Source organism: Dromaius novaehollandiae, chromosome Z, assembly GCF_036370855.1.
Source record: "Dromaius novaehollandiae isolate bDroNov1 chromosome Z, bDroNov1.hap1, whole genome shotgun sequence".
NCBI lineage: Eukaryota > Metazoa > Chordata > Aves > Casuariiformes > Dromaiidae > Dromaius > Dromaius novaehollandiae.
In genome coordinates this window covers 26506052-26521368 of record NC_088132.1, presented here as the reverse complement: position 1 = coordinate 26521368, position 15317 = coordinate 26506052, and the positions used below count along the sequence as shown (strand labels likewise).

Sequence of the window (15317 nt, the reverse complement as noted above, 5' to 3'; positions counted from 1 at the left end):
TATCAATCTATGTCCAAACTGTCCTCAAATGGCAAGTATAAAACTCATCAAATGGCTATACGGTTATTAAAAAACATTCCATCTAGTTTGCTTAAGGAAATGTACTGTAAAATGCACTGGATGCAGTTAATTATGTAAATAACTTATAAAAAAGACATCCGCAGCATCAGACTATTCACCAGGAAAAGGCTTCTCTTTCTGCAGAAGGTGGGCAAGAAAGAAGTAGAAGAAAGAAAGATGGAAATGCTAACTTCACAGTATAGCTTACTAGAAGTAAAAATTCAATCCATACCAAATTGCAAATTTCACAAGTGCAGTAAAAATACTTTCTATCCATCCCATCAGTACACGGTAGCAACGTAAATATTAAACTAAGACAGCTGTCACAATTTTACAATGAAATTTCCCCTTCTAGTGTCATTAATTGCTAAATATTCATAACTTAAAACTTTACTTTCACACGTATACAAATATTCAGCCTCCTTGTTTTCAGGGAGAATGTCATCCCAAGCCATTTGGAATTTGGCCTTCTAACACACTGTAGATCATGTAAGACACTTAATAATTCAGTTTAAGTTTCCTTAATGATGAGCAAAAAAGGGACATTTGAACTCACTGTTATTTCAAGTTGTCACTCAAAGTGACCTCAGAAAATAGGTTTGGTTTTGAAAATAATTCTGAATGAAATCACCAAAGAGTTAGGAGCAATACTGAAAAGTTCTAACCTCAAAGATCCTGTATTCTGAATTTGTAGCTATAAAAATACATATATAGGAAACTTGACTGTTTAACTTGACTGTTAATTAAAGGTTCAAAGAAAGCCACTGTGGAACTCCAAGAATCTGCTTTTTGACTATTAGAAAACACAAATCTTGAGAAAAAATCAGAATAGCCTAAGATGAAATATTGACAGAAAATTATTGGAACACTTGAATATTTTATCTTAAAGTTTAAAAACATAAAGGCCAGTGAGGAATGAGGGAGAATAGCTTGAAAATAAGTCTTCAGTTTAAATTAGTTCCATTAGTTCATCTAAAGGGGAAAACTTCACCAGGATTTAAGATACTAATCTCAATCAGTACAACTAAAATGGTCTATCAATAGCTTCATTTCAGGAAGAGTGACGTATGTCTAGTTTATGTCAAATACCAAAACTTTTTTTCAACCAAGCAGGTCTACCATAAACGAAACAGGAATTGGTTTGACTCAGCCTAAATGGAGCACATTAACACTGTAATAGGGATCTCCAGCCTGCCTTCTGTCTGAGAGGCCATCCACATGGAAGCAGTGGGATCCTGTCCCACAGATGAACCTGTTTTCCATTTTCCAAGTGCCCACCCAGCAAAAAAAAAAAAAAAAAAAGAAAAAAGAAAACAAAAAGAAAAAAGAGAGAATATAAGTCTATGGGGAAAGTCTTCTCGCGGATGTCTCAAAGAGCTGCGGGACCCCGAATGTCCCCAGGTCACCTCCACATGCGGCTTCCCTGTTCTCAGAGCTGGTGCCGAAGCACCTGCAGGTGTCTGTCCACGGGCCAGCGTACACCACTGGTGACACAGCATGCGCCAGAAAAACAAGCCATTTCCATGATGATTTAGCTAGCCCCAAGGGAAATCTGGGACAGTATTGTACACGGTCATGTTTTTGCATCACTAGTGACTGGATTAATCAGTTTTTTCTGATAGTTTAACAACCTCTGGCACAATGGATGTCACTAAATACCAGGCCAATGTCGCACTTTTTAAAAACCATTATTATTTATAGCAACCCTTGAAATTTGGCCCCCAGGTTAGCACAAGTGTGCGTGACAGAAAGGCTGCCCCGAGACAAAGGTGCACAACCCATCTCTTCCAGCACCGTCCGGCAGCGCGAGCCACCGCAGAAGGGAACGGAGGCGCCAGGAGACAGCCCCGGGCACGTTTTAGCCCCGCGGCTTGCCCACACAGGCAGGGAGCTGCGTGCTGTCTGCACCTTCCAACCGAAGGGGGAAATCCTGAGGCTCGGTAACGCTTGATGGTTGTGCTCCCTCTGAGACCTTACGCTCAGGAGACAGAATTAAGCCCTTAGAATTAAGTGTGGTCATTGTAACACCATGTCTTCCAGGCATCATCGGTTTTCAAATCATAACACTAACTGTTAATAATAATTAATAAAAATGGTGATAGCTACAGATTTGCTTTGTAACTGTCAGAGAAATTAAAGGATCCCAAATCTTTTAAATGGAATTTAATTCATATTCACAAACTGCCAGTGCCTCTCACAGTAAGGTAACACCAGTGTTATTAAAAATTTTATTGCCCTCTTTTCCCTTAATGGGAATTTACTTAGACCTTCCAAATCCTTGGACCACTTGGAGAATAGTTAAATCATGGAAATATAGCACAATAAAACTTATCATTATGGATGTTCTTGTTAAATTGTTTTTTAAACTTTTAACTACCAGGTCTTAGAGGCACTCTCAGAGGGAAAGCAATGCAAAGACAGAAACACCATACTGCAGATCTAACCACCTTAGAGACTGATGACAATTTAGCTGTTTTATCCTCGGGAAATCTTTGTAATCTTCTTTTTGACCTGAAGACCTGATTTCTTTAAAAAGAGATGGAGAAACATTCCTGAGGAATTGCCTGGCCAAAAGCAAGTGGGGGGAGGGGAAGGGATTTACTCTCTCTGGAAGCAATCTTCGTCACTGAAAATTTAAAATAAATACATACATAAATTTAAATAACACCATACAATGTTTAATCAAGGATAAAATAACTCGTGGAAATAATAATCCGACAACATAGCAGCAGAATCCCAGAAAAACAAAACATGCACATATATACATTCATTTTATATTTACTAGGTCTTCTTTTCTTTTTAAGGTTTAGAAAATCAGTGAATTTTAAAGATATTAACTATGAAACACGAGCCAAACTTTCTAAGCTTAGTCCTTGGAATATACTTCTTCATTATGCAGTTTTATAGTCGCAGGCAGTATTGAGATAGTCTGGGATATGATGACTGAATGAAGTCATCTACCTTCACCTATGACTGTCCTCATAAACTCTGCAAGGAAAGATAAATGCTAACGTTGCCTTAAATATCCACATATGACCACTAGACTGACCTAAATATACTCTGAAACTACAACTGAAACTTCCATGTAACTGAACATGAGCAAGGAAGTTGTTCAAGCCCTTGCTGATAGGAAGCAGCTCGAGAGACGCTTTCCCATCAGTTTCTTATCTAACAGATTGATTAAAATGCTTCTATTCTATTCTTTGAACAGAATTCTTCTATTTCTTGAACAGACAAATTACCTAGACATTCAGCTGCAAAATACACTTTCTCGCAGTGGGCTGAATGGGAAGCAGCATGCTGTCGAGTTGGTGAATTGGCGGCTGTATTGTTAAGGTTCCTGTTTCTCTTGTCTTTGACAACTTTGGTCCAAAATGGACTGGGAAAGGAAGGAAGATCAGGTCTAATTCCTTACTAGTTCTAAACTCGACAAAGTGCTAGAAAGAGCCAAAGAAACACAGATCTGTTACCCCTGTGCAGACTTGGAACATAAATCACTATAATTAGGTACAGAAGTGTACTGCACATGGGGCTCAAGATCTGACTTCACTTCTTTCAGAATTGGGACAAACCTCTAAAGCATTAAAATTCTTTACAGAAGAAAGGGCTAAGAAGGGAGAGAGAAGAAGAAAATACTACAAAAAGAAAGAAGAAAGTTCATTAGGATTACTTTCATCATCTCATTTTGACAAAAATACCTCAGCTGTATTTCAAACTCTAAAATGTTGTCGTGTGATACAAAGTACACCGGAAATGATGTTTCAAACCAAAAATGAAAATGTTTCACTGTGAAAATGTTGAAACAGAACGTGTTGAGATGATGGGAACCTCCTCTCCTGAATTAAATGCCAGTGAAGCTGAGCCAGTATCACAAAGCATTTTTATTTCTGGCAGAACCAAATATTCCCACGACTTACAATTCAGCTCAAGATCCTCTGATGCACGCTGCTCTACAACGAACGCGAAGGAAGCGTGGCCACAGCCCTCCATCTGATCCATACTGGCCCGTGCCACAATCACTACCCACAGGTGAAAACAGGCTCAATGATACTATAGAAAATTGCTGCCCTTTTTCCTGCCTCTGTCCCTGCACACTTAGGAAGCATTAAATGCTTTATAATCGGAGTTCTGATATCAGCGTGTAGGGTCAGAAAGCCCTACTAGGTATCATACAAAAGAAATAAGGTTTGCTTACACACTGCAGTGAGGCAAAGGAATGGCCCGCCTTCAGCTTTGGACAATTTGGGGCTTCTGCATAGACCAGTAAATGAAATATTTAGGAGGGAGAAGCACAGGCCCTCAGGAACTTACTCTGCCTTCCAGGCCTGAAGAAGAGGCTTCTATCCAAATATTTAAACTCTCTGCTAGTCCCCTTTTGGGCTAATATCCTGCGCTATCCTGTACTGAGTTAAAACAGCTTCTTAGATTACCACAGGCAGATAGCATAGAAAAAGTCAGAAACTGCTAGCCCTCCTGAACGCTGTGGTCTTGTCTTGGACTGCAGCTCCAAGATATTACTACTCTGACGACTAGGCTAACGGCGGGAAATACTGATATTTAGGCTCTGTTTTACAGAAGCTCTAAATCGGTACATTAAAGGAATACCTACTGGAAAAAAAAGGGGGGGCACTTCCAATGTGCCCAAACTCAGTTAACTAAAAGAATCCAAAGCAGCAGCAAAACTGAAGCAATTTGGGTATGAATACAATTATCACCTCAAACTCAACCTGGGCTACTCTAAAAGCTTGATCTCAAACCATGCTGAAATGTTCAGGCAAGTCAGTTTTCCATTCTATTTTAAGCCCAAATTAGCTAATGCAAATTAGATGTCCAGGTTGTGCATATACCTCCATGTGTGCCCAAGGCAGGCAGAACCTCAGCTGGCAATTCGTATCTGTGCTCCTCTCACGTTCCTGTCTTTTCAGGTTTGTTTTACAGAGAACAGATACTTCCGCAGTGCATTGCCAGAGTCGCCACTTCTGAACAGCGACACTCTGAACACGCTGGATTTGACCTCAAAAGCTCCACTCCTGTACCACTCCTTACACTTTCTTGCAATCTTTTTTTCTGAGCCTGGAAATTCCAGATAAAATCAGATGCTAATGGCCATCAACTAGTAAAAAAGCTATACTGCAATGCAGAGTTCCTGCTCTGTTCCTTAAATCCTTGGTCCGGAAGACAAAAGAGTTCAGCCAGCTTCTAATATAGAAAAGGAGATTCCCTTCTGAACCACACACACATGAAAAACAAACAAAACCCCAAACTAGCCAGACAAATTAAACCACCTGTCTATTACAACAGAAACATCACAATTTCCATATAAATAAATCAGCCTTTATTCCTCTTCACATTCTAGCAATTAATATGCTAACGCTTTACCCTTAAAATTCCCACTCCTGTTTAAATGGGAAAAAATATATATATCACCTTACTGAATTAATATATGCCACTCCTGACCTTTTTTTGTATGTTTTGGCAATTTTCCACTGTGTTTCAGCTATTTGCATGGAGAAATTCTGTACGGGCACTTACTTTGAACTAGAAAAGTACAATTTGGTTTTTCAAACCAGTTCATTTCCAAAATGAATAACAGAACCATCAACATAAAGTAGCTCTGCATTACATGCTTTCTGATATGAATCTTATTACTCCTGCTTACATCCGGCTGCATTTTGCTTTAAAATAACGTAGCACGTTAAGTGTTTCAATGGAAAACCTAAAATAAACTCTCCAATCTTTTAACTTTTCATGTGCTTTGGTTTTCAGAATAAAACAAATAACGAGACCCTAAGGTCAATTTTAATTCTTGAGATCTTTCTAATTTGGTATCAAGGCTGAGATTTTTTTTCAAAATCACTGTGTAAATTTCAACGAGAATCTGCATCTTAATGCATCTATTAGGAAGCTTTAAAATTCTCAGAAAAATACAGCTGCAGCCAAATGAAGTGAATACACAGGTTAAAAAAAGAACATAAAAAGAATATTTTAATTTACAGTGGAAATTTTTTATAGGAGTTTGTATGTTTTCTTCTGAATTATCTCTGGAACTATACTAATAAGTTTTCTTTTCAAAGGCTTCTATTCCAGAACATATTCTAGGTACATTTAGTCCCAATTCTAAACTAAAACTAAAATTTAATTTGAAGGAGAAGCTAAATTTAAATGTGGAATTCAAAATCTCATTAGAAATAGTCTTTAGAATCTCAAATATTCTATCTCTCTAAATACAGAACTATTCTAAATATATTCCAAAATACAGTTAGCAATATAAAACAAATTAATTTTCACCTGGGCAATAAGGTGGGCTAATAATTGCTTAATTACTTTTTAAAAAGTTCAGGATATATAGGACAAAGCTTCCTAGACAACAACTTCTGTGTACACATTAGTTTGTACAGTTGTATTTTAAAACAAATACTATCAAATGAAATTATGCTTTAGGGGATTCCAGTACTTTAGTGCTCTCTTGGTAACTGTATTTAACATTTGGAATTACACAAAAAAAGAGAAGAAACCTGAAAACCAAACAGCGACATAAAATGTTTTGTCTCATCAAAAAGAATAATGTTTCGACACAGAGGCCTTAGCACAGCTGTTTTAGAAGAAGTGTCTTTGCAAGAACAGGAAATCATTTATTCAGAAAACAGGTCACAGTTCTCAGGAAATAGTAGGAATTTATAAAATAAGTTCAGATATTAAAAAGATAAAAACTACAACTGTATCAATAGCTTTATTCTAATGTGTGCTTAATCACACTAAGAATTATTCATTTAATCTATCCTACTAAACAGGATGAACAATCCTTCCAAAGAGGACTATGGCAGCTTTCTGGGAATATAAATTCGTTTAAATCCTGTAAGTTTTGGAATGAAGATCTTTCTGCCTTATTAATCGAGTTTTGAGAGGAGAGAGAGGTTAGCTGATTTTCTTTAAAATAAAACTACTTACCCACTTGATCATATTTAATTACAAACAATGCCATTTCTCTCAGAATAAGAAAAAAAGGCATCTTCAAGGCCAAAGACAAATCCGGAAGACATCAATCAGTTTGGTAAAGCCAAGAGAAAGTTGCCTGAATAAAGACCAAGTGGAAATATTTGAGTCTTAACATGGATGAGCAGTGAAGAGAATGGTGCCTTACCCACTGCAGATCATACGAGACCTGGTAAATACATATTCCCTTCAAAAACAGCAAGAAAAGCAGAGCCTGAGCCTGGACACCACCTTCTCCCAGCTGCAGCTCTGCAAACAAGGATGTGCTGCAGTGGCCAGGGCAGGGTAGGAGCTGACAACTCTCCTCGAGCCTGAACTGTATTGCCTACTGCTATCCTCTGAACATCATCCTTGCTACATGGTACCACTTCCCTAGAGATGAGGGCATAAAAATACATCCTCGGTGTGGTTAAGAATGAATAAAAATTGAGAAGTGGAAGATATCTGGACCCTATGTTGATTATTCAAACACTCTAAATCGAACAAAATCCAACCATAGTACCTAAATTCACTCTTTTAAGGTCAGTAAGGAACAGTTTCATCCACCTCCTCTCTTGGACTGACAAAGAGGTTGTAACCTTAAGGACAATGCTTAAGTGAGAAAATAAAAATTAATGAACACAGATGCAACATCTTTTCTTAGTGAGCAGGTTTTCCTATGAAGTGCAGGTCTGGTCTACCAACAATTATATTAATTTAAATGGGTTGGGTGGGAGATGGGAAGAAAGTCATTTCCACATCCATCAGATGAAATTTCACAATCCAAGTACAATTAAGGACCTTAATAACTGCAACCCCTTGGCCACGGAGAGCTTTGCCTGAGGAGGCATTGCAGCAATTGGCAAGTTCATGTCCCTATCAAATAAAGCGATGCAAAGTTGCTCAGCAACCTGTGATCGGGGGTTTTCAGTTCCAGGGCAACATGAAACATTTCATGAAATTCTCAAAAGGAAATCAATTACGGCCTTCCTTCCTATTAATCTTTTGCATTGTTTCTTTTCAAAACACAAAGCAGTGCAATGTAAACTAATGGTTCATGTCCCTCTTTGTGAACTCCTGTGAGTCACCACCTTATTTCTGTAAGTACAGAATGAGTGCATCACACAGCGTATTTATTTTCTGCTCTATGAACAAACTTTCTCTCTCCAACATTTAAAGTGACTTCAACAGGGTATTAGAGCAGCATCCATTGCAAGCTCCAGCCATAACAAATGCTGTTTGTATCTGTGAAGAAGCTGTCAAGCAATGCGGTAATGTTTGCTTCAGTAAACAGCTCCCATAATGAAGGTACTGGACAGGAAACAAATACCCTTAGCATTTCAAGTAGTCCACCAAATTGCCCTTTCATTCTCAAGTCTTTTTCACCTTTACTAACTCACTGTTCCATAATGCAAAATATCTAAATGATATACTGTATTACCTGAAATGAGCTTTGTTGACTTTCAATCCTATGTCATGTTGCATTACTGAACAAATGTAAAATGACAGTAAGGGAAGGGGGATGGATATGCATGCTGTACCGTGAATGTTTCCTTAAGCAGCAAACAAAACTGCCATACTCCATATATTAATAGCTACTCCAAACTCTAAGCATAACTATTTTTTCCACGTTTGTACTCTGATATCTGATTATAATACAGCAGAAGAATGCGGCTTGACGAGGTTCTGACACTGTTACTTCAGTCATGCAAGCAGTGTAATGGGTAGTTAGGAAATAGGTTTTACGTTTTAACAAACTACTACGAGGAAGCTTTCACGGGAAAGAAAGTTCATGTTCATTTCCTTTTAAATCTTGATCATGAAATGTTTAATAACCCTGGTCCCTGTCCTGAAACTTGTAAACATTTGCCCAGTCCCACTGGGATCAAGTCTCTTCTCATTTACAAAACCATAAATCAGAAATAACTCTGTTGAAGCTAAGGGAATTTAAGAGGCATAACTCAAAGGAAATCAAATCTAATGGGAACAGTTGTATAAGTAAAAGATTTAAGAACTGGGCACCAAGTTAGATATGCTGTTATATCTCCATCCAGTTATTTAAACATCAATATAAAACTCTTAAGCACATTAATAGCAGGAGAGTTTATAACATTCAAAATGACTAATGCAGTGACCTACAGTAGTCATACTGTTTCCAGTGAACATTTATATTGCCAGCAATAAACCTTTTCACACTGTACTTTGTCTTACAAATCTGAATTCAGCTCTTACTGGTCATTGTAAGTACAATGTTTTCATTTAACTGACTTTCACATGAGACTTGATTTAAGTAATTTCCTCCTCTATCACCAATATAATTTACTGAAGAGTAATAAAGAAGTGACTCATGGGAATATGTAGGACTGAGGTAAGTTCATCTATGCGATGTGTGGAGGTACTAAATCCAACGCTCTTTTATGGTGAACCTACCACATACCTCTTCGACTTTGTACTGTACCAAAGTCTGAAGATTTAACACTCTATACAGCAGGCTTAACTGGATACGTATAAAGGGAAAACTTGCCCAGAACCAGACATGATGCTGATATATTCACCTATCTTGTTTGATCAGCGCTAGAGCTGTACAAAAGTTAACACTATTTGTGTAAAAGTGAGGTTTGCCAGTAACCATTATTTACACAAGCAATCTCCACTCCCCCAAGTAATCCCATGGTTTTGATAAAGCAACGTGAGCAACAGCTATTCATAAGAATAACAGCTTCCAAAGATGATCTTACAGAGAGTTACTGAGGTTCAGTAATTTCTTAATATGGAAAAAATAAAATCTCTGTTTGACAGGATCTGCAGATAAGCATGAAGAAAAAAAACAAGCCAGTAAGCAAGCAAGGCCAATCCCGCCCTACACACAAAAACTCTTGTATTAAGTAGTGTTCAAACCTAGTGAGAAAGAAAAAGTCAAAATCATCATAACTAATGCTTAATGAGGAGAAAAGAAAAAGATCACAGCAAATCAAGGGACTGTTAATTCTAGGCATAGTCAAGTAAGATTCAACTTAAAGTGGCCATCTACAGTCACAACAGAAAAAAATCTAACACTTATTAATTCAGATATACCTAGGTCTCTCTCCTGCACTGCCAGCTTCGGTAGTGCCAGGAGAGCTCTTCAGGTTAAATTCAGCTTCCACTGGTATCAGTGGGATTCTTCCAGTGTCATTAACAGCAGCTGCAATAGGCACTTAGCAAAGTGCTTCACACACGCTGAATCCAGACCTCATCAGGAACAACGCTTGCATGTGATAGTAAGTTAGCCTTCTAATGCCTACATCTTCTGTATCAGTGTCAAAATTACTTCAGCCTGCACAGAAAAGACAAGGAGAACTGATAGCCAATCACAGTAGTTAAATATCTAAAGTTACTAAAACCAGTGATAAAATCCAGGTCAAAGCTTGCATACAATGTCCATTTCGCACATTTAAAGAATACTCCTCAGCAGCCTTCTTTTTTGGAGAACAGTATCTTAGAACTTGAGGGCCGAATGAACGCTCAGCTGCACACCTCAAACTGCATTTCCTTGGAGAAAGGAGAAATGTTCTGCTACACATTTAATATATTGTTATCTAAATACTTAAATAGAGAAAAGCTGGTCACCTGGAATGAGAGCTATGAATTGAATAAAATCAGGTGTTCTTCTATATAAATGGATTTGCATTTCCATTTTAAAAATCTGTTTTCATGCTGTCTTGGTCCTACAAGGTCAAAAACGTTAAGAAATCACCAGAGATTCCAGCCACCACCAGAACTTGCTCACTGTGCAATTAAATGTGTCAGATTAATATTCCTAATTTCCAGTCAAGAAACAGAAATTATTCAAATTTCACAAGATGGAAATGGTATTTAATTATAAAAAAGCATCCATGTTGCAATGGTAGAACCATTTATTGACAGGATGTGTTTAGTTGCCCTTGCCAACACAGTCCAGAGTCCCTCACGTCATGGAATAATTAACTCTTTTAGAAAGCACAACCCTGTTTATTTCTAAATATCAGTTTGCGCAGGTAGTTGCTTTGTGATTTGTCAGTTGGCCACCAGCCTAAGAACTATAAGGAGGAGTCTGTTAAATCCTGACGGATATTCAGACTTCCCTGAGCTGGTTAGTACGGAAGTAAAGGGATCTCTTGACCAGACAGATAGAAAGGTGTAACGAGAGTGATGCAGAGATGGGCAAGCGTCAGTGCCCCAAGGAAATCGCAGATATTGTGACATGTATCTGCTCTGGAAATGACCTTGCCCTTCAAATAGATATGAATAAGACCATAATAACGTGCTTTACACCCCCCAAAAGGGAACAATTTGGCTTACACTGCAGCTAAGGGGAATCTTCCAAGAAGAAAAATGAAAACAGCATCGACATGTAATACTGACCATGGCTGGAGCTCTCGTTTGTGGCATCACTGCAATTCACCTGGTCTGCTAAGATACCCTGACATTATCATAGTACCCGTAATTGCATTTCTAATATTCATTTTGAGATGCTACCGAGACCAAAAACTTCAAGTGAATGCTTTGCTGGGCTAAACTGCAGAGCCTGTCTATGAGGTCCAGTGAATGTAATACTTTTCTTTAAAAGCAAAGATAATCTGAGCTATTCAACCACTGCTCCGATATCTGCACCAACTCCTCTACACTTCCAGCTGGTAGCACTGCTCCTCCCCAAGCAGGATGGGGCTTGGTCGTTTGAGAGAAAATGGTGCTTACTTCATAGTCCATTCCTGCAATGAAGTTGTGCTACTGATTTCCAAGGGACATAGGGGAACGCTCTCAGCTTAAAGCCCTGTCACTGCTGTTCATTCTCCCACTTGGCTCACTGGAGGCCAGCATACTCACAAAACCATAGAGTATTTTTTGAAGTTTAGCATTTCATTGATTTGCTTCCATTTAGTTCAGATGAGCAAGCTGAGATATGATACTTGAAGTGCAAATATCCTGGAACCCAGGTGTTCTAAAGGAATAAGGATGACATAGCTGAAAAAACAAACTCAGCACATTACAGCAATTGAAAGTAATAGGAACACTGGCATGAAACCTCTCACTTAAAAAACTGTTTTCATATCTAAGGACAGTAGGGTGACAAATGTGATGTCAGTTTTTAAAAGGAGGTCTCTACTAGTGAAATCAGTAGAAACTACAAGAAAAAAGAGAATAATGGACACCAGGATAAAAAATTACCTACTTGGAAAGAGTCAAATAGAGGAAAAATCTGCCTTACAAAACTGTGAGTGCTCTTTGAAGAGGTCAACAAGCATGCAGATAAAGGTGACCCAGTAGATATACTCTATCTGGATTTCCAAAAGGCTTTTGACAATGTCTTTTACCAAAAGCTTTTAAGGAATTAAGAAGCCGTGGCATAAGAGGAAGGTCCTTGCACAAATAAAGAATCAGAAGACTGAAAACAAAGATCTGGAATAACTAGTTCAGAGCTCACAGTGGAGGGACTCCCCACTAGAGTTCTGCCAAGGTCTGTGCTAGAGCCTCTTCTGGGACGTATACCTTTTCCTGTAAAAAATGACACGGAAAAGGGAGGGAGCAATGAGGTGTAGAAGTCAGCTGTTGTTTCCAATCTCAGCCACAAAGACTATGGCTGACTGCGTGAGCTGCAAACGGACCCTGCAAGACTGAGTGACTTGGCAATAAAATGGTAAATGAAATTCAGCGTAGATAAATGTAGATGAACTGACATACAATCCTCACCTCAAAAACAAAATGACATGTTCTGAGCTGCCCAGTAGCACTGAGGAGTGATGATCACAGGGTTATGGCAGACTGATCTCTGGAAACCTCAGCTTGGTGGCAGCCTCGAAAGCAAATCATGATCAAGAAACATACAGCGATCAAAGCAGAGAACATCATGACACCATTGTATAAATAATCCAAGGTTTTTCCACATTGTGAGTACACTGTGCAGTTCTGGTCCCCTCTATTCCCAGAAGACATAGTAAAGCTGGAAAAGTTTCAAAGAAGGACAAAAAGGATGAATGAAGACATGGAATTTCTTCTGTACAAGGAATAGCTAAGTAAGCTACGACTCTTCAGTCTAGAGAAGAGACAGTTTAGGGGGAAATACTAAAAATTAAAAAATCATGTGTGGTGGTATGAGAAGAGTGGATAGGGATTGACTTTCACTGCCTATTTCAGCACAAGAACTACAGGCCATGAAACGAAGCTAGCAGGAGTCATGTTCAAAACAAGCAAAAGAGAGGTGGTTCTGCGTGCAGTGAAGCAGCAGACTTTTAAAAGCCTTGCCAAAGCACATTGTAGATGTTGAAAGTTTACATTTATTTGAGAGACTGGACAAGTGTCTGGATGAAAAATCCATTGAGAATTTCTAAGTACACAGAAACCGCATCCAGCTCGGGAAGTGTCCTGAGCTGAAAACAGCTGAAGGCAGTATTAGGGAGAAGCATCAGATGCTTGTTCTGTTCTTTCTCTCATACAGACAATAACTTGGTGCCGCTACCATAAGCAGACAGGCTAGATGGACCTTTTTACCGACTCAAAATGGCCTTATGTCCTTATGAGCCTGTCTGAATAAAGGCCATTCACATGAACAAAGATTTTACAGGAAAAACTTATCTATGCTCTGGATGTCATACTATTGACTTCAGAAGTGCCACACAGCAAGGATTTTCTTTGCTATTTGTTTTTAATAGATCAGATTACTGTGTTAATAGGCTTCACAAAGGAAAGCACAAGGAAAGTAAAGACATGTTCTCTACCGTTATCCAGAGGAGAGGCTACATGTTACCACTGATCAAGCTAAATTCCTAAAAAAGGAGAACATTATCCAATTCTAGTCTTCAATTTCAAGCACACAGCACTACTCAGCAACACTTTCACTGCCCACTAAGCACTCGCTCTTGCACAAAGCCCAGTGTTTTTATTCCAGTTTGAACAAGAATAGTAAGTAAATGTAGCAAAGGTTTGAATTATGACTTGCAACATCTCTACAACTTCGGTTTGGCCCTGGAAAACAAACTTAAATGAGGCCTATTCCCAGCTGGCACAAAAATGTCTCTAAAATAAGAGACAAAGGAGGAAAGCCTGAAGTTGCCTTAACTTGACCAAAAACGGCCTCTTGCTGATGGATATCTCTCATTTAGAAGTATATTTTCATCCTGTGAGCAGATTCCTTCTATGTGTAAGAGTCTGACCCGAGATTTTTTTTTCTTTCCTGATTTGTTTAATACTATATGATCCATGATCATGCTTGGCTAACGCACTTTTTACGGTCTCTTCTCCATAACACACCATCATGTAATCTGCAAGAATTTCCACAACAGGCTATTCTGGCAGGATTTCGTGGTGTAGCTGTGATATTCCTCTGGACTTGCCACCATTCTGTTCCAAAGACTATTTCATTCTGCAAAAATCAGTCAAACTGGGTCCAGCATGTTGCCAAATAATCACTTACTGTCTTAAGCTATACATCTTTGGCAAGCAGGGTTCTGCTTGATCATATTTCTTCCTGTGTTTGGCAGGTGACAAAGAGCATCATGGTTCTTCACTAGGGGCCATATGATTTATTTAGATCCATGGCTGACGTAGGTATCTGCCTATCTTGTGATTTTACAATTCATCATTTGTAAAGGAAGAGAAAGATATACTGGACAATCAGAAAACCACAAAACACAGCTGCAAAACACACAGATATAATACTGGAAATATCTTGTGTGACAAAGACGAGAGAATGATTTACAACATTGTAGAAAGCAGTGGTGAGGCTGTATACAAGCTGGCCATCTTTCTGGTCAAATTAAACAGAGTTCAATTAAAATACAGCAACTGGGATGACCATGGGAGCGGGAAGCCTCTTTTCTAAAAGGAAACCAGAAGTTACACCAGTAAAATTGAAGGCTCGTTGCCCTCTGCAAATGCGCTGGAGAGACAGAAGAGCTATTACAACAATAGAACAAACAGATATGTACTGGCCATGCATGACTAAATTCAGCCTGTAAATGCAAAGCCCATAAAAAACATCTTTTCAGACTGAAGACAAGCAACCTAACCACTTTTAAAAATGGTTAGCTTTAAACTGATTTAAAACTAGTGGAGAGACGACAACTTAAAGGTTTATAACAGCAAGGAACTGGCCTTGATGTGCAAGCTAGTATCTCTGTGATTTTTATAATCACTGTGAGCAGATACTTCGCAAATTAAAAATTGTATCTATCTTCAAATATTACTTGATTAGCACTCCTCTTCAAATTCCCGAAGTAAGGCTCAAAATTAAACTGTGGAATGGTATGTAACAGAACTATGGAGATAAC

The 15317-nt window shown here is 38.5% G+C and overlaps 1 protein-coding gene across 1 annotated transcript in view; it reads right to left on the bottom strand.

Moving 5' to 3' along the window:
* LOC135325100 (proprotein convertase subtilisin/kexin type 5-like) overlaps positions 1-15317 on the bottom strand; it is a 249339-nt gene that overhangs the window by 224953 nt on the left and 9069 nt on the right. The gene's annotated exons all lie outside the window — the stretch shown is intronic.